General features: G+C 36.0%; 1 long non-coding RNA gene across 1 annotated transcript in view; it reads left to right on the plus strand.

The window, feature by feature from the left end:
* The first annotated feature begins 8,185 nt into the window (after positions 1–8,185).
* Positions 8,186–19,652, plus strand: part of LOC310922179 — a 130,574-nt gene continuing 119,107 nt past the window's right edge. The window contains exon 1 of the long non-coding RNA XR_014592329.1: positions 8,186–8,514. This is a non-coding gene — a long non-coding RNA (uncharacterized lncRNA). The remainder of the gene's footprint in view (positions 8,515–19,652) is intronic.

The raw sequence follows: 19,652 nt of genomic DNA on the forward strand, positions 1-19,652 counted from the left end.
TTGTGGATTTTGATACACAACTCTGGTCTTTCTAAACATTGTGACATCAGAAAACTTCTCTGGCTGAATATCAATCTGAGTGATTGATATTTGTTCAGAGTACATTGTCATTTTAAAAAAAAGTTAAGCTCCAGTGTGTTTTAAAAATGCTTTTCTTTTCTGTAAAAAACTTAAAATGTAAATATAAATAATATTATGAGTTTCGGATCTAGTCCAGAGACATTCTATGAAACAGCCTAAGTAAACTCTCCTGTTGGCTATATATATATGCTTAATTTGAAATGGGAATTTAACATACTGAGAAGACAATTCAGAGAACATTAAAATTCAAGATGTAGTTCTGTATTCAGAACTCTGCATGCACACTGAGGTCCAGAAAAACTACAAAGTATTTGTCTAATCTCTTCTGAAGCTGATCAATATATGCAATTTGCCAAGATAAGGCAACCCTTCTCAAGTAAGATATTATTATGCTTGGAACCCCTGGTTGGCTCTTGGGGTGTTTTTTTTGTGGTGAGTTGTTTTTGTATGGAAGTTTATCTTTTTCTTTTTTTCTCCCCCTCAGCAGATTGCTTAGGAAACCTAAATCAGGAATAGAGAATATTGTATTACAGAAATCCTATTTGAATGTAGGGTCTTAGTATCTCATTAAGTAATGAGTTCTCCAGAGGAGACAACCAGTGGGAACTCAAAGACAAAATTACTTGCCTGAGATTAATAGGATAGAGACCAGAAGTTGCTCAACATCTTCTGAGTCCTAGTCCCAGCTGCTTCTGCCTTTCATGCTGTTTCACTTTCTGTTGCACAACCAGGAATTTTCATGACTTATACCTTTAATACATTGGGGAAATATTTGTAAAACAGGCAACAGAATTAAGAACAACCACAAACTGAAAAGTAAACAATTTATTATGGATGGCTTTTGAATATCCAGCAGGAGGTAGGCTTCCATGCAATAAGGTTTTAAATAAAATTTGAAATCATCTGCAAGTCACCATTATTCATACCCTGTTAATGAGTATAATTTATGACATGGCACAATGACACAGCATGAGGGATGTTGCCTAAGGCAGCAACAAGCCTTGAGATGCTCGAGTAACACGGTAATTGTGGTGCAGCTCATCCAGTGTTTGTGACCACAAATCCTAAACTGCTTTGATTGTCCTGTGCTATGAAAGAACAAAGAAAGATACATTGAAATGATAGACCCATAAGCCATTTTAATTATAAGATTTGTGTGGTTTTTTTCACAAAGTTCTGTCCATAACTTCTTTCATGTCTGTTTGAAAGAACCATGAGGACATATTTGCAGTAATAGTTATATTTTATCTGTGTTTAAAATTGCTTGGTGCCTAGTGTTACACCTCTAATATGGAAATAAATCTAAGAAAAAGGATTTTTTTTCTGGTGGCTTATTTTTAAGTCTTCCCCTGTGGTCTTAATCCTGTGATTTTTGATTTAGAACAGATCTCTGAATAACCTTCATGTTATAAAAGTAACCCAGAAATTCTGGTACATTGGTAGCCATGCACAAAAGGAGTTATAGTTACAAAGTCCAGAATGTGCACTGCTCACCATCTAGGGACATAAAATCCCTCATAATCTATAGAAAATTTACTAGTAGCTGGAGAAAAAATACCATACTCTAATCCATTTTTAGGACCTCCAGATAGAAGTAATCACACTACTTCATGAATTCAAGCAAGGTTGCTTAGAAGAATTTTGAAAGTCCCTGAGGAGTGAGACAGGTCCAAACACCTTGCTGAAGACCAGGTAGATGACAGCCAGTGCTCTCTCCTTAGCCAGAGATCCAGACTGTTCTTGTCATAAAAGGCAATCATTGGATCAAGTCTTGAGTTATCTTTCGCAAATCTATGCCAACTGCTCCCAGTCATCTCCTCCTTCATGTACACTGAAATGTGTTCCAGGGCTGACCTCCATGGCTTTTCCAGGGACTGGGGCGAGCCTGACCAGTTTGTGGTTCCTTCCATTGTCTTTTCAATCTCTCTTGAGGCTGGGAGCAGCATTTGCTTTTGATTTTTTTTAAAGTAAAATCATAGACTCATAAAGGTTGGAAAAGATCTGTAAGATCATCAAGTCAAACCATCAAACTAGTACCATCAATATGTTCGTCATTAAACCTTGTCCTCCATATTCACACTTTTTTTGAACAATTCCAGGAATGGAACTGCTATCACTTCCCTAGGCAATCTGTTCTGATGCTTTGCAAGTCTATCTCTGAATTTTTTTTTCTGATATTTACAAGCGAGATCTTCTTTCTCTCCTCTCACAGGATAGCAAGGCTTCTTCTCAAGTTAAGTTGGTTAAATAATATTTTAATTATCTCACCCCCCAAAATTACTTTACTGAGGTAAAATAGCTCAAATTTTAATTTTCCAAGTTCCACTTTCAAGAATATTTTTGTTACACATTTTTCAAGCAGAACTTTCCCCAAATAGGTATTATTGTTATTATGAACATACTTCAAGACAATGACCAGACCACCCTTCAACCTTCTCTTTAGCAAGCTGAATATGCTACTAAGCTTGAAAGAAAAGACAAGATGGTTGAACTTCATTCTTTAAATTACTGTTTTGATGTTCTTTAGCCTATTTCCAATAACTTTCAATATATGCAATTTGTACAGTTGCTTATTCTTTAGTTATGATGACTTTTCTAGAATAGTATGAAAAGCATTCAAGATTACAATTTGTATTTATTAGTTTTAATCAGAAATTTGTGCAGACACTAGACAGGTAAGAATAAAACTACATCGATTTCACTCTCACATCCTACATTTTAAGTGGTGAAACATTTCTTCTATGATTTTGTATTCCTAATACCATATATGTATAGCTTGACAATCAGTAAAGGTCCCAGAAGAGATAAGAGGCCTAAAATACCTAGATGTGATAATGACCTCCTAGTGACAAAGACCTCTTTGTATAAATAGGAAAATCAGACAAAATTTGGGAAGGAAGGAGTAGAATGCCCATTTCTGTCTTCATTTTCAGCTGGAGACAAAAAAACCCACACTTCCTAGAGTGACAATAATTAATTTGACTATAATCATGGATTTCAAAGTCCCCTTGATACTGTCTGTGCAAAACCAATCTGTCCCTTTCATTGAAATCATGAAGTTAAAAATTAAGAAAAAATAATCTGTGAGCATTCAGAGATACTTTAACGCAGAAGGGAAAAAAAACCCCAACCTCCTCTGTATTTGTAACACTTTTAACAGACCTATACTGAAAATAGAAAAGCTTCCTACTTACAGATAAAGGATTCATTACTGGGATTAAAACAGAAAAATCTCTTCATTGGTCGTTTGCCTCACTCCTCAGTCAAATTAATGATTTAAAGGATCTGACTGGAAGAAAATTTAATGCAAGATTTTTATCAGAGGTAAAAGGCAGCACTTTAGCAAATAAAAATTCCAGACTGGTAATAGAAGACTGATTTATCACGTATTACTGTTACACGATGAAGGGACTAATAATAACAATAATGCTATAATGCAACAAGACAAGCATAAGCTATGAATAAAAACCATATTACAGTCTAATGAGTTGGGAACGTAGAAGGAGTTATTCAACAGACAACAGCAACAGCAAAATACTGTATCTGAGTATAGAGGATTTGAGGGCAGAGCCTCGAAGACAGAAATGATTGATTGTAAGGAAACAAAGGCCAGGAGGATCGTGATACTTTCTTTTTGATAAAATAGTATATCTGTAAAAACTTCATTTTCTAAAGAATCTAGGAGAACAATTTTATGTTTCTAAGATATGTTAGTGGGAAAATTTTAAAATCTCTGTGATAACTAGCTCTGATAATTGAGTGTATGTTATCTATTTCAGTCAAGCATTTTTAATGCTATTCTATAGACCTTGCAAGAGAAAATCAGCATGTGATTTCTCTTAGAAGCTCATGGAAACAGTCAGGGACTCATCTCAACAAAAGATTAATTCCATTTGTTATAAAACTTAAATTATTATGGAGTATCGGTGCCTATTACTTAGTCGTTCATTGTGCTTACGCTAGACTAGAAACAAATCAATACCCTTTCCTCTTAACCACTTCCTCTCTATTAAAAAAACCAAAACAACAAACAAGTCCTATGATATTACCAGATACACAAGGTGAAAATCCAGTGAAGCTGATAGAACATGTTGACTGTCATGGTGCTCAGATCTCATTCTGAGCAGTTTCAGAGGCTACATATAATACAGGGCCTGGTTGCAGGCAGATATTATGTGTCTCACTAATTACTTAAAATGAAATACACAAGTAGATTTGTGTTTCATGTTGGGCTTCCAAGATGAGTGGTGATGAACCACTGCAAAAGGTTTCTGGGAAAGACTAATGCTCTTTGCAGCATCTGCTGAAATTGGAGTTGAATTTGACCACTACATTTCTGTAAGAAGACAGAAATAAACAGATATCTAAGAAACTTTGGTGGGGAGATCTTTGAGACTAAGACTGTGTTAGAGCATCCCATTTCCCAAAAAGAGTAGTGTGTAATATTTCAGCTGAATGCAAAGCAGGCTGTGACAATATGTCATAGCATGTCTTGTGTGTTGATTGTTTTCTACTTTGGGAAGCAGAGGAAAAAAGGAAGGGTTTTGTGTGCCATCTGTTTAATGTGATCCTACACTTGTTCATATATCAACCATATGACCAGTCCATGTATGTGCCAGAAGAGATCACTCTTTTCCAATGTTTGACGGTGTTTTAAAAAGAAGTCCCCCCCAGCCTTCCCTTAGCAAACAAGTTTCTTGAAATAAATGGCATACCTGTAGATTTTATGCCCATTTATTGGCCCCCTGAATTCATGGCTCTAAATATGTACAGTAAGGCGATCTTCTTCTACTGGAATGTGTTTCACCTTGCTAAACTAACAACTGAAATATGATTAATCACTTTTCCCTTGGGGTCATTTATTATGAATGGTTCATGTAGTTACTACAGAGAGCATCTTAGCATCTTTCTAGGGTGGTGTGATAAAGTGAATGCTTTTACAAATTGGATTCTTGCTTGGCTGGTGCCTATTCCTATTACCTGTGTGATACTGCATGGCTGATTTTTGCAGACTAATATTTTGAGAAACTGTTCTAATATCTCAAAAAACCCCCACCAAAACCAATAACCAAAACCCCCCAAATAACCCCAAACAAACAAAAACAAACAAAACCCCCAAACAAACAAACAAACAAACACTCCAAATGCCCCAAAACAAAACAAAACAAACCAGCCAACCAACAAAAAAACCCCCCAAAATTTTCAGCAATCAAAAGTTTCTGCACTATCTACCAGTCTCAAAACATCTCTATCCACTGCAGTTTATATTTGCAAAATATAAGATGATATAAACAAAAAATTGGTGCAATGTAATCTCTGTAAAAGTTTTGGTTTTTTGAAATGCTGCTTAAAAATAATTTTCTAATATAGAATACTAATGTGAAGTATAACTGTCAAAGGAAATTTTTTTTATGGGCAAAGAAGAACATGAAATTACACTTCTGTCCCTAAGACATCACAATAGACAAGAAACGTGCCTGTCTGCAAAACCAGTCTATTTAAACCAAATTTAATCCAACTTCTAAGAAGTTGTCTTTGCATCTGATGGATCTGATGTGCCCATTGTGATAAGACAAATATTGAGAATCACTACAATAAACATCTATTTTTTTCTATACTTTTTTTTTCTTGCAAACCCTTTTTACTTTTGAATCAATATCTTCTCAACTTTTATTTTTGCTGTTGGGTTAAATTGTCTTGGTCATAAAACCCCTGAATATTTTATTCAAATGCACTGAAGGAGACTTCTATAGAACCAACTGGCAGTAGTGCACCAAGCTGGACTGTAGTGAAGTGGTAGAATGAAAAGTTTTGAGAAATTTTTTTCTAAATAATCACTCCATGGTCACATTTCTGTGAATGTTTAAAATGTTTCCTCAGAATATCACAATCTTTGTTTTTTGAGGCAGTCACTAGAACGCAAATTCCAGTGTCTGTTGTCTTCATTCTGAAGTAAATCAGTTTTTGACTGAGGGGAATGAAGATAAAATCAATATTGGGGGGAAAAGTGTGAAAAATATTAGAACTATGTCTCTAAAAACCACTTATATTTGTACTCCTCCCAAAAAAGTTATCATATCAACAAATTAGTTCCCCCTGCTGTTTTAACTGTAAGTCTGAAATGTATTGTGTTAACTGGAGTAAATTTAGAGTATAATGTATGTCCTTTTAGTTTGTCATGACCTTACGTAGTCTTCATTCACATTTCTTAAAATACATTCTCACAACAGCACTTAAAGCTCTCTAGTAATAGCAAACAGAAACATTCATGCCCCTAATGTTGTTAAAATAGAGCAAAGATGCATGTTGAATATCACATCCCATCGTAGTTTGTATTTAAAACCTGATTTCATCTCTTCCTTTGGAATGGAATGTCCTGCTACGGTGGGTTCTCAGGCAGGCTGAAGTGAAGATGCTTTAAGTCACGCTGGGGAGCTGACTTGCTGTGAGTGGCACTGGTGCAAATACAGGTTTATGTTGAATTAGCACAAAAGCAAAGCCATTCTGTGCAGAGAAGTGACACTGCTAATAATTACTCAATGTGACAGGAAATAAGTACACTCTAAAAGCATTTGTAGTGAAAGTCAGAAATATGTTAAAAGTTTACTCAGCATGAAAAAAAGAAGGATTAAAAAATATCCCACTGATTTCAGATCCCAGTAGAAGTCTAAAATAGATGAGTCTCCCCCTCAACACAGATTTTCATTTTTTCCCAAGAACCCACATCAAACACATTGAAGAATGCAGGCTTCCAAGACCCAGTATGAACTTAAGTAGGTTGGTTAGGGCTGCTTTGCAATGCAAAATTGAGATTCCTCTTGGGTATTTGGCATGTTTTCTTGCAAAAAACATCTCTTCAGTTAGAAATCGCTAAATAAATCACTGTCCCCTGAAAATTCTTCTCATTAATATCTTTGTAGTTAGTTTACCAACCCTACTTTTATAGCTTGGTTATATCAGTATTTCTGAAAAAAAAAAAAAAAAAAAAAAAGAAAAAAAAAAAAAAAAAAAAAAAAAAGATATGTGCAGTCCAAAATCAATGAATTTTCTCTGATTTTTATAATTTCTTGGAACAGATATTGGAACATGTTGTATATGAAAGTATGACATTAGTGACAAAATGAACCTGTGCCAAAAAGTGGATGCTGTGTCACAAGTATGAACTATAGGGAAATAATTACTTCCCTGGACCTTCTGGATCTGCTCCAGCTCTTGAAACCCAGGATGCTGCTGCTCTTCCTTGCTGCCTCATGCCCCAAGACTTTTCTGTAGAATTGTTACACAAATCTTCAAACGCTATTATTTGGGAATGAGGGTTTTTCAACTCTCCCACATACAAGACTTAGCATTTGTCAAGGTCATATGGGAGTGGTCAAAGCTCTTCTGCATGTAGTTTTTCCTTTATTGACTTAAATTTGAATTTTTCCATAGTTAAATCTGTTTGAGCAGAATGCACACTGCAGCCTTGTCTCATTGTTCCTAATGATTAGATTTTTAAGTAGAAGGCATGGGAAGCAAGAAAATGTAGAGCAAAATAAACACATTTAGTGACAGAAAGGCATGAAAATACTAGAGGAGAAACAAAGAAGTAATATAATAAACTCTTGTGAGAAGATTCTTGAAGTGTCAGTTTGTCTGGAAATCAACACACCAATATATGAAGATTATTCATTGGTTATTTAGTTACTGCAATATTGCCCAGGATCTATAATTATGCTTATTTACTTCTTGGGAAGGGAAACCTGAGTAGCCCAGAGGATTTTTATTTAAAACAAGGTCTTATTTTATCAGACATATTCCAATTATGCCATATTCTATGCAATAATAGATACATTCTATCAACTGCTTGGATGAGCTGTATTTTACTCATCCTGCATGTAGCACCACAGGTTCCATGAAGGTATCCCTCAGGCATGTCTTTACTGACAGCTCTGCCTGCAGTATAAAAGCAAAAACAAAATTAACCCTAAAAACTGAGTGTAAGAAAAATCATGAAACTTACTAGACTACTCTAGACTTACTTTCAATGGTATTATAGGTATATTGTACACTAAGAGTAGGAAAAGATCCCATGTACAAATAATAAATATTTGACTTTGTGGATATGACTGGGAAAATTTCAGTTGCCTGTTTTGATAAAATCCATTAGTCATTTCTATTGCCTTTCTGCAAGCAAACATGGAAGTAAAGTAGATTTTCTGAAACACTCACAGAAACCTCACATAAAAATTCAGAGTTGATGTAAAGCAGAATTGTAAGTAAAAGTCAGAAAATGTGTTTAAGAAAAGATCTTTTCCCTGAAGCAAAATGTTTTCAGAAATTAGAATCTTTTATTTTACTTTGATCTGTGTTCCTTTTTTTTTTTTTTTTTTTTTTTTTTTTTTTTTTTTTTTTTTTTTTTTTTTTTTTTTTTTTTTTTTTTTTCCCTTCTTAGTCTCCCAGCAGAAATTCCTTTGGATTCCATTTTTCAGCATCTGTGCAAACACCACAGAACATGGTGCTTGAACATCTCTGCATTCCTGGAAGTGTTTAAGGCCAGGTTGGACAGCTCTTTGAGCAAGGAAGGAATGAGTAGAGGGAATCCCTGCCCCTGCCCATGGGATTGGTTTAGATTTAGGACTCCTTCCAACTCAAACCTTTCTGTGGTTCTGTGATTCCCTGATCAAGGTATTAGACACTTCACATGAAGAAACAAAGGGACAAAACAAATGAACTGGACAACAACGTGGCAGCTAATTTAGAGACCTGCTACTTCACTTCCATGCTTTCACATAAATTCCTCACTTCACATCCTTTTGCTCTCCAGTTGGACAACCAGCTTCATCTCCCTCTGATTCAATTTTCCATTTGTAAATGGAGTATAATAATATTTCTCCATCTCTTCAGGGTCTTCTGCACCTAATGCAACGTTAGAAGGCATTTTCAGGTATTGCAACAGCAATGAATAATGCAAACAGGAGTGTGATGGAGACTGCTTCATCTTAAATAGTTTAGGCGTGCACCTATTTTCTTGTGTTTTCCTAGGGACATATGGTTTCCTTTGATATGTTCATAAAACCACTGATATAACTTGCAGGATTTAGGAGCATTCAGTGAGGGAATTATACAATGACAGACAAAAAAAGAGGCTGTGGCTACCTCCCCATGAAGCCTTTTTTATACATAACAGTAGTTTGCTTTTTACTTTACCTCCAGTGGAGCATCAGTAATTATTTTCTCACCTCTGATAAAATGAAAAAAATATTCCTTTGAAATTAACTGGAGCCTAATTCACTTCTGAATTCTCTATATTGTGCATGGACTTTCACTGGGAGATTTTTATTCAGCTGATGATTGACTGTATATTGTCTTCATTCTCAGGGATAAAAAGATCTGAAGTTTTTCTGAACACTTTGCTGTTGCCAAGGTGATAAAACACCAGCTCAGAGATTAATGGTTTGTCTCTTGGTGCATGTGTCTGAGAGAGGATCTGTGTGTATATGCTCACAGACATGGGATTTTAGTCAACAGGCTTCACACACATTCAGTTTTACAGGAAAATATGTTATTCTAGACGATCTTTAAGGCCACTTCCAAACCAAACTATTCAATAATTCTGTCATGACATCTCAATATTGTAGGTAGATTGTGGCAGATTGACCCCAGTTCTGATGGTGAGCAAGTGAATGCTAACCAACTTTGGAGTTAAAGACCGTGGCACTTGAAGGTAAACAATGTAACTCATTTAATGAAGATTTAAAATTTAATTTTTTAGGATTCTTCTATGTCAGTGCCACAAGATGTCAGTGCAGTTTAAGCAACAGCAAAGCTTTTTCAGACTGTGAACTGCAATGAAAATGGGCAACAGAAAAGAAAGAATATCTACAGTTAATTATAAGTTCTGTTCTCAGAGAAATATTTCTACAGTGTCTACAAGGCCTTTTTTATTTTTTTTCCCTCACTTACTTCTGGATCATGCTCTGTATAATTACAATTATAATGAAAATAAATATAAAAATTCCAAATAGGATCTAATTTATATCCCTGTCTGCATTTCACTTTTCTTCTAATTCAATAGTTAATGAAAAAGCTGCACCTAGGTACGTTTTATTGCTCAATAGAGCAGCATTTTCTTTTCAGCATGTTGAATTTTTATGATACTTTACCAGGTTTTGCTCAGACTTTCTGAAAGGAAAAGGAGGGTAAGGAAGAGGAAAAAAAATCAAACCCAGCTCACTTGTAGTAATGGCACATCAGCCTCACTTGTAACAGGAGCTATGTTTCAATTACGATGATCCCATAGAATGGGTAGTTAATCATCAAGAAAATTCATTAGCTGAATGTCACCAGGAACCTGTGTACTGTGGCAAAGGAACAATGGACAACCATTTGAGCTTTAATTCAGCAGTGAATTCCCCTCAAAAGGCTGCTTTGCTCTTTATGAAATCTGGTACAAAATTAATGGCATGATAAATGGGTGTTTGAAGTTAGTAAGATTCTTTGACTACAAGGACAGAGTTCTTCCTGCCTAAGTGCCAGCAAATATCTCATACTGGATGTTGCTTCATAATGTTTTAGAATTTTCACAGAAGTGGAGCCATTACATGCAAGGCCAAGGCAGGAGGAATCTCCCATCCAAAAATCAATGTTTTCATGATTTTATCTTTTGAGATATATCTTTTACTGATGCAAAATGGTCATTTTGCACAAATTCACGAAGTAATGAATTTGTTCACATGCCTTGGCCCATCTCCGTGTGCTTAAAATGCTTGTACTGCTCCCATAAACAGTTTAGGAACTTTCTAAATAATCTTTTTCTTTTTTGGAGATTAGGTGCACGCATATATGTTTTAAAGCCACCTTATGGACAGCACACAAGGGCTGACACAGCTCTGAAATATGATTATAAGTCTTAGCCTGAAAAAACCAACAATTTAAGAGCAAAGATGTGTGAAGGAACAGCATTTGGATGTGCATGTTGGAAACTAAATGAGGGCCCTGAACAAAAAGGGTTGATTGAAGGTGCCTCTGCCTACCCACAGCCTGTTTCTGTACAGACAATCTGCTCAGGCTTGTGAGGGGTATTTTTGTGTTTTCAGGCTGATGTAGTGCTAACAGTGCTCAGTTAGACAAAGTTTAAATGCCCCCATCTAACCTCTGAGTTAACAGAGGTTGACTCTAACACCACCATCCCTGGCAGAGAGAGCACCATGGAACACCTTCCAACCAGAGCAGTGAGCATCAGTCATTATGTCTCATCATTCCCTTAATTGGGACCATTCCCAAGGAAAAGATATCACTACCCTCTTGGTAAGTCAGGATTCAGGTTGTATTCAATAGTCTCTTCCCCTCCTGTATTTATAGAAGAGTAAAACCAGCATGGGGCAAGTAACTGTAGGGGAAGAAGGGAGCTCTTGCTCCATATCACACTCAGCATCAGCCAAGACTTGCATGAGAGTAAAAGATGGCCCCAAAGTACTACCCAGTATTTCTCTCACTCATCTATTACCTTTTATTTTCCTACAAATAATAAGTGAAGAAGTAATTTGTTTACAAGCCACATTTGCTTTTTCTCTGCTGGGTGCTTCAGATGTCAGCATGATAGAAGAGCAGAGGGATTTGTACATTGGCCAAGGATCTGCTGCACAACCCATTATCACTGGAGATATTTGCATGAAAACAGGGCATCCAGCAGCTGCTTTCACAGGTTCATATCTGTCCACGCAGAGAAATAGCCACAGTATCAGCAGTAATAATCTCCTGTGTTGTAACCAGTACCTTCCTCCATCTTCAGACTAGATGAGTGTCTTTTGGGGGAGAAGTTTTTTTTTTTTTTGCTTGAAACACACATCTTGCTGCAGAATGTTTTTGGAGACAGAGGCAATTTTTGCTCACTAAAATAACATCTATGTGTGAAGTAAAAAAATGATCTGGACTAGCAAAATCAAAGCAGATACTGCCTTCTCTTCGTATTTTATCAAATTTTAAGGTGAGATAGCTAAAGGTAGCTAGTCAACTAATTTGATAGAAACAAAAAGAATTGCAATGTGTTTTGTTGAACTTCTCTGTTTTATTTGCTTCCAACACTGATGACACCTGTTATTTATTCTATAAATAAGATTGAATTCTTGTCTCTGATTTGGAATTGCATGGGGCATTTCAGATTATTGGTTTTTCTATGCCTTGAACAGTAATTATGCAGATGCATAAGAATGGACCTTCTTTTAAAGGTCTCTGATACAATATTTACAACCTTACATAAAGTCAGCCTCTTCCTAGTAGAGAAGCAAGAACAAAAAATAAATAAAAAGGCATGTGTAAAATAATTATTTTTCCACCACACTCCCTTATCAGAATAATAGCTAAGGTAGGATCTAACCTGTATATATTTGGATATGGCTTTCAAATTTACTTGATTTCAGCAGTCAGCAATAAATGTCTGGTTATTTGAATTCCATTTCTGCAATCCTAAAGTCCTTCCTTTTTGTTCAATTCTGCTGTCAAGATTATAACTTCTAAAAATATATCAGGAAAATGCAATGAAAGCCAGACAAATTAGTATAGTAGTGAATAACTTGGAAAACACCCCTACTCCAACATTATATAAATATGTGTTAAATTATGGCAGTTATAGGAATAAGTTTCTGTGGATAGCCTCAAAAACTATAAAACAGACTATTTACTTTAAAACCCAGGAGAACACACTGAGTTTTCCAATTTTGTCATATTGCTTAAATGCAGGTGAATGAACATTGTTCATTTCCAAATGAAAATCAATTTCTTATTTTAAAATGTAGAGTTTGACAGAGGTCATAGCTCTGAAAACTGTGACTAAGAGTGTAAATCTTTATTTGTCTTCATGATGCAAACTTTCTACACTATTTGAAAGAAAATATGCAGGAGACATTTTTCAAAATTACTTTCTTTATAAATATTTTTTTTTTAGTTGCAGTGTATCACACCATTCCTCTTTATATCCAAGTGATTTCTTCTAATTTATGTTGTGTAGAACATTACAGTAGAAGGTCACTCAAGAAATTTAACTTCAAGACAACCTTCTTTGGAAATGTCTTGGACAGTTCACAATATAATATTGGTTTACTGTTTTTTTTTCTTTACACCATGTGCCATTGTTATTTATATGTTTCAAACTGTAATTCATCTGTTTCAATTTTTTGCTTTACTCTCAAAATGAGAAGTGACAACTATTTGCAGTTATCTGGGGGACTGAGAAAAATGCTAGCTTTACTATACTAACACTCATAAAAATGTAGGAATAATTAGTTCCTATTTCTGTACTACAGAACAAGTCAGAATTGGTCCCAGGTTAAATCAGTTCTTATAATAACACAGGTTAAATTGTATCGCTCTGCAGAGAACTTGAAACTGCTAAAAGAAGTCAATTGAGTATTTTCCCATGCTATCACCACCATCTCTATCTGTTTATATGGATTCTTATTGGAAAGTAGAACAGCTACTGAGATCCTGAGTGTAAGAAAGGGACTGAAACTTCAGAAGGAATTATGCAGTGCTCAGGCAGCCCTGAGGATCAGGAAAGAAGAGATGTTATACAGACATCTGTTTGGTCTCCAAGCAATGTATTCTACACAGTTTGCTCAAACCCTCTGTGTGTGTTTGTGCATGCACTTACTTGAGTGAAGTATTTTACAGAGATTTATGTTACATTAGTCTTATGCTTTTCGAGATGAGGGATGCTTTTTCTGACACTGTGGATAATAGATCCAAAAGGAAAATCTACAGCTGGAGAAGAAACAGGGATTTAGGTTTGTGCCTAACAACACAGCATATACAGAAGATGAGCTTGGAGATGATAATGAGTTTTGCTATTTGTATAGGAATATTAAATTTGTGTACTTTGCCTCTCCCAGTGACTAGAACACCAGTGTATAGTTTAGTGCTGGAGACACAGTCAGCAAACTACTTGAATTCACAGAGGCAAGGGAAGCTAATTTATTTCTGTAAGCTATTTTGTCTTTGGAAATATATTTTAGTCCATTTTTCATCAGCTAGACCAAAAAGTTGAAAATTGTCATGCAAGTTTGATGTCTCACTTTATTTTGGTATTAGCCACAAGAAATTGTGGCTTTTCTGAAAGGGCAGACAATGCCCATGATCTTTGCTTATGCTTCAAATACACTGTGTCATTACTGTGGACCTCAAAAGCAGCTTCTGACTGAATTGTTCTGAATCTCACCCATTCTTTCACTTCAAGCCCACCAGAGAACATGAGAAATAAAACTGATTAGGGCTTCATGGGGTGGCCAAAAGGCCACTCACACAGATACATTACTGCTATCCAAATTAGAACACAGAATATTGACTCTTCTAGTGGGTTAATGTAAGTAGCATAAAATCAGATATATAAATCAATAAAAGTTTTCAACAACAGTTTAATATATTAAGTAAGCTGTACACGTATATATGTATGTATGTTTGTGATGCAAAAATGTACAGGGATTTACAGAGATGTGAAAGCACATTCTTCAGAAACATCTTCAGAGCTGTATATTAATTGGAGTGCTTTGGTGTCTGAAAGTTTTTGCACAGTACTTTATCATCATATTCATCATTCTTCACTGACGCCAGAGTCATCTTGTTAATTTATTAATCAAAAAAAGCAGGTCTTAACACTGGAATGTTACAAGGTTTGGGTTTTTTTCTTAGTGAAAGGTTGATTTTCTTTTGTTTTTCCCAATCAGCAACCCTGCAAGCTTGGATCAGGATCTGATCAGGACGTGTTAATGAAGTAGTTATTTTGATTCTGTTTTGTTTATATGCCAATAAAATTAAACAAAATTTAGTTCCTTTGTAGCATAGCAAAACAAAACACAGCAAAAAAAGAGGTACCTTTCTTACTAATTTTAGGGGATTTTTTTACTGAAGAAGCATAATCATCACGGTTGGTTAGTGTTATGTTCATATCACTAATATTATTGCTCTTGTAGTCAAAATGAAAACTAATTATTTTTCTTAATTTAGATAGATTGTCAAAAATCAATTTTTCTAAAGATGAGAGTGGCCTAATAAACTCTCCTATGTGCTGTAACTTGGTAAAACTAATGTTGAATAACTTTTAGGTTTAACCTGGTAGAATGATCTGATGAATTTTAACAAAAGACAGATTGATAAAACGATTGAATTTATCATTTCATGTACCCTTCTGTTAATACAATTGTAGGATGTATAAACTTGTAAATGTAGATGCTAGGAATGGGTTATTAAAGATACTCTGTGCGGGTCAATAGTCCATCAATAATTCAAGATATAATTTAGAAGTATGATTATATTCAATACATTACTACTGTTTGCCACTTTGCTTCAAAAATATCTTAAAACTCATAGAAAGATAATTTAATTTATTTATTTATTTGGACAATCATAAACCCATCCTTTGGAATTTCTCTAGATAATAGGAATATGAAATTTTGTAATCTCCAGTGCAAAAAATTGGTAGAACCAGGGAAGCACTGATTTGAAGAATGAGAAAGAAAATATCTGTGGTCATCTGAGATTGTTTTTTCCCTGGCTATGAATTATGCTGTTCAGATAACCTTAGTTTCTTTAAGATATCCTTCATTACCACATTACTAAACCACTAAAACAAAATTAAGAGCTGCACAGACTCTGCCAGAAAGGAACCATATTGTGCTTTAATCAATTCAGTCATTCTTTTCCAGTTGCTTTTCCTCTCACTCTCCATTATATCCCTTCCCTTGTCAGGCAGCTAGTCTTCATTATTGTGGCATAATTTGTTCAAGTGGAGGAGGAGGAGGAGTGTTCTGCTCCAAAGATTGCCAGGCTGAGGCTGACTCTGTTTTCCTGTGATAAGGAGTTGTACACTCTGTATTCCACCACTAAGCCATTTCTGATTCAGAGTTGTGCCCTGTCTTCCATCTGTCTAGATGGCTCACAATAGAATGAGTGAATTCTTGGTACCTCAGCCTTGGAGATTAAAGCAACCACATAGAATTGGGTTTGAATCTTTTTAATTGGGAGCCAGTGGAGCATGCGTGTGATACTCTGTGCTTCACCTCTGTGTGATGTGCTGCACACTCTGCAGTTTGTGTGCTGTATTCAAAGTCAATACCCAGTCAGTACCAAAGTTCATCTTTGAAAGTGTAATTACAAATATAGTAACAAAATAGCAGGGACAACTGTACTTCCAGCCATTTTGGGGCACAGCTTCCTGGGAAACCATAAGCCAGAGATGATATCGCTCTACATGTTTGATTATCAGGATTACATCCAGTGATAACAGCTGAGAGAGTCCTACACACTGTTTCTAAATTCTACATTTCTTTGGCTGAACAATTAAATTTTACATCTTCTTTTCCCCTCCTTGTTAAAAACATCTGTCAACATTAAGCATAGGCAAAACCACAAGTGTCTTCCCATTTAACCTCCTCTACTCAATTCCAGCCATTCTAAAAGGTATGACATTTCTGAGTTTAGAAGTATTTTTTTTTCCAAAACGGTAAATTTTTAAAGATTTTCTTGGGATTCTTTTATCTGCTTAGAACAAAAATCCTTAGAATTATTTTAATATTCTTCAAAATGCAAAAAAAATTCCTTATAAATTTCTTCAGAACTGCTAAATCAAAGTGTATGGACATGAAGAGAAAAGAAAGAAAGAAAGAAAGAAAGAAAGAAAGAAAGAAAGAAAGAAAGAAAGAAAGAAAGAAAGAAAGAAAGAAAGAAAGAGAAAGAAAGCCTTCAAAACTCAGAGGTTTCTCTTTCTCTCTTATTCTTTATGACAGTGACTGTTCACAGATGAAAAAGATTATGTGAATGATATGAAAAGTTTCTGCATAAAGGGAATGTACAGATAATATGAAAGGGATTTGTCTCTGTAGGAAATTAACTCCTATCCTGAAATAACATTGATTAAATCCTTTGTTTCCGTTCATCTAGTCTTACTCTCTTTGTTCCAATTCTCAGGAGAATGAACATCTATTCTTCTGAGGTGTTTAATCAACCTCAAAAGCAATTTTATTGCTCTGTGTATTTTTAATGCAATAAACTCAATCCTTTAAATAATAATAAGTCAGTGACACAGTCACTAGATACTATATATATCTTGAAATTATTATGACTGATAGTGGTAACTGTAGGAAATCCAGTATTTCCTGCTTCATTAAAAGATCTCTCTGAGTTTCAATTCCAAGTACAGTAACAAGCTGGCCAGAAATTATGGCTGAAGTAACAGAGCATGATATAGTCTCTGTCTACATTACCACCTTGCCTGAAACTAAGCCATTGCTCATGGCAGATCCCAGTCCTGAGAAAAAGATACGTGGACTTTGTTACACTTGGGTCAGGTGGAGAGCGTTGGCATTCTCTAACAGCTAAATTTGCTCCAAAGAGTCATTCAAATTTCTATTGAATGTGCATATGATCCTTTACCTAGTTGTCTTTGACAACTAGTTTCTCCAAGACTGGAAATTAGGCTTGATTTATAAAAGCTGACCAACCAATACCTGGGGGTATTAAGAGAATTTTTATTCTTTTCTCTTCCTCTTTCTCAGGACTTTTGTGATCTCAGACTCCATGTTTGTTTTTTTAAAAATAATAAAATAATTCCAGTTAGTCGAAGATTAAAAACAAAACAAAAAACACCACCAACAAAAACCCACAAAAACTCAGTCTGAAATATTTCCACAATATTTGGAAGGCCCTTGGAGAACTGTATTTTTCTTCCAGCACGCTATAAATGAACTGTATGCGATGATATTTGTAGTGATGTCTGCCAAGAACTCCATCATATCACCACAGGGCAAGGCTAGCTGGTGGGCAGCCCTTGAGCAGTGATATCTATTATATACAGTTCATATACATATGAGGTATATGAAATGTATATAATGGTCCATGGTGGGAGAGCTTTGTGTTTGTTAGTCAGTCTATACCATATTACTGTGAATAACTTGAAGAACTTGATTTTAAACTATATTAATATTCCCTAAAACCAATCAGAAGAACTTTGTCTCTGTTTCTTTGTCTATTCAACATAAGATCTTCTCTTAGTGTTTCACATATGGAGACATAGAATGTAGATCTTGATCTAGAGATCAAGGAGGCTAATTAAAAGCTTTTAGCAAGATGACTGAACTCTGTATTCTCATGTGAAATTAATTCAGAGAAATATTTATTAAGTTTATACAAATCTGTGTCGTGGGAGTAGACCACAAGAAGCCTTTCTGAGAAAGTAATTGCAGTCTTACTGAATATCTTTATTCATACCTTGGGTGACACGATCAAGGGCACTCCCAGTAGGTTTGCAGATGACACCAACTGAGGTGGTAGTGTTGATTTGCTGGAGGGCAGGAAGGCTCTACAAAGGGATTTAAACCAGCTAAATCAATAGGCAGAGACCGATGGCATGAATTTTAACAACCCCAAGCTCTGGTGCTACCCTTGGGTCACAACACCCCCAGGCTGCAGGTTTGGGAAAGAGTGGCTGGAAAGTTGTCCAGTGGAAAAGGACTTGGGGGTGCTAGCTGACAGCATCTGACCTTCAAACAGTGTGTGCCCAGGGGACCACAAAAGCCAATGGCATCCTGGCCTGGATCAACAATGATGTGGGCAGAAAGACCAGGGCAGTGACTGTCTCCCTGTACTCAGCACTGCTGAGATCACATCTCAAATCCTGTGCTCAGTTTTGGGTGCCTTCATGACAAGAAAGACATTGAGGTGCTGGAGCATGTCCAGAGAAGGGCAATGGAGGTCGGGAAGGGTCTGGAGCACAGGTCTGATGAGGAGTGGCTGAGGGAGCTGGGGGTGTTCATCCTGGAGAAAAGGAAGCTTAGGGTGAACCTTATTGCTCTCTACAAATGCCTGAAAGGGAGTTGTAGCCAGGTAGGAGGTTGGTCTTTTTTCCTGAGTAACAGGACAAGAGGAAATGGACTCAAGTTTCACCAGAGGAGGTTTAGATGAGATTTGAGGGGAAAAAATTCTTCATGGAAAGGTTTGTCAAGCACTGAAACAGGCTACCTAGGAAAGTGGTTGAATAACCATACCTAAGAGTACTTACAAGACATGTAGTTGTGGCACTTAGGGATATGGTTTAGTGGTGGGCTTGGTAGTGCTGGATTAATGGGTCAACTTGATGACCTTAGAGGCCTTTTCCAAACTAAAGCAGTCTATAATTCTGTGATTCTATACTTAAAATTGCTCAAAAATCCGTACTCTATACTCAAATATGTGGTGTTCTGAATTTTGTGCTAACTACAAAAGATTTGATTTAAAGCCTGAATGTCGTCCCTGTATTTCTTGCTTTCAAGTGTTTGAGTCTTTGCAGCACCTTCTCACGCTGCTTCATGTAAACAATGTTGTATTCTTAGAAATTATCTCTATGTTTTGCATTCTTGTTCTCTGAGAGAGAACTTGACTGATGGTCATATTGACCAATGGAGTCAGGAGGTTGTAACCTCCTTGGGCCAATCTTGGCCCTCTGTACAAAATGTATATAAGCCTTTGGAGTCAGATAATAAAGAGCTTTCCATGATTCACCAAGCTGCTGCCTGCTGTCCTCTGTCCCGCGTCTCAACGTGTTGCCCCTCTAAAGGCTTGGGGTA

Source organism: Zosterops lateralis, assembly GCF_965231275.1.
Source record: "Zosterops lateralis genome assembly, chromosome: 2".
In the NCBI taxonomy this organism is placed as follows: Eukaryota; Metazoa; Chordata; class Aves; order Passeriformes; family Zosteropidae; genus Zosterops; species Zosterops lateralis.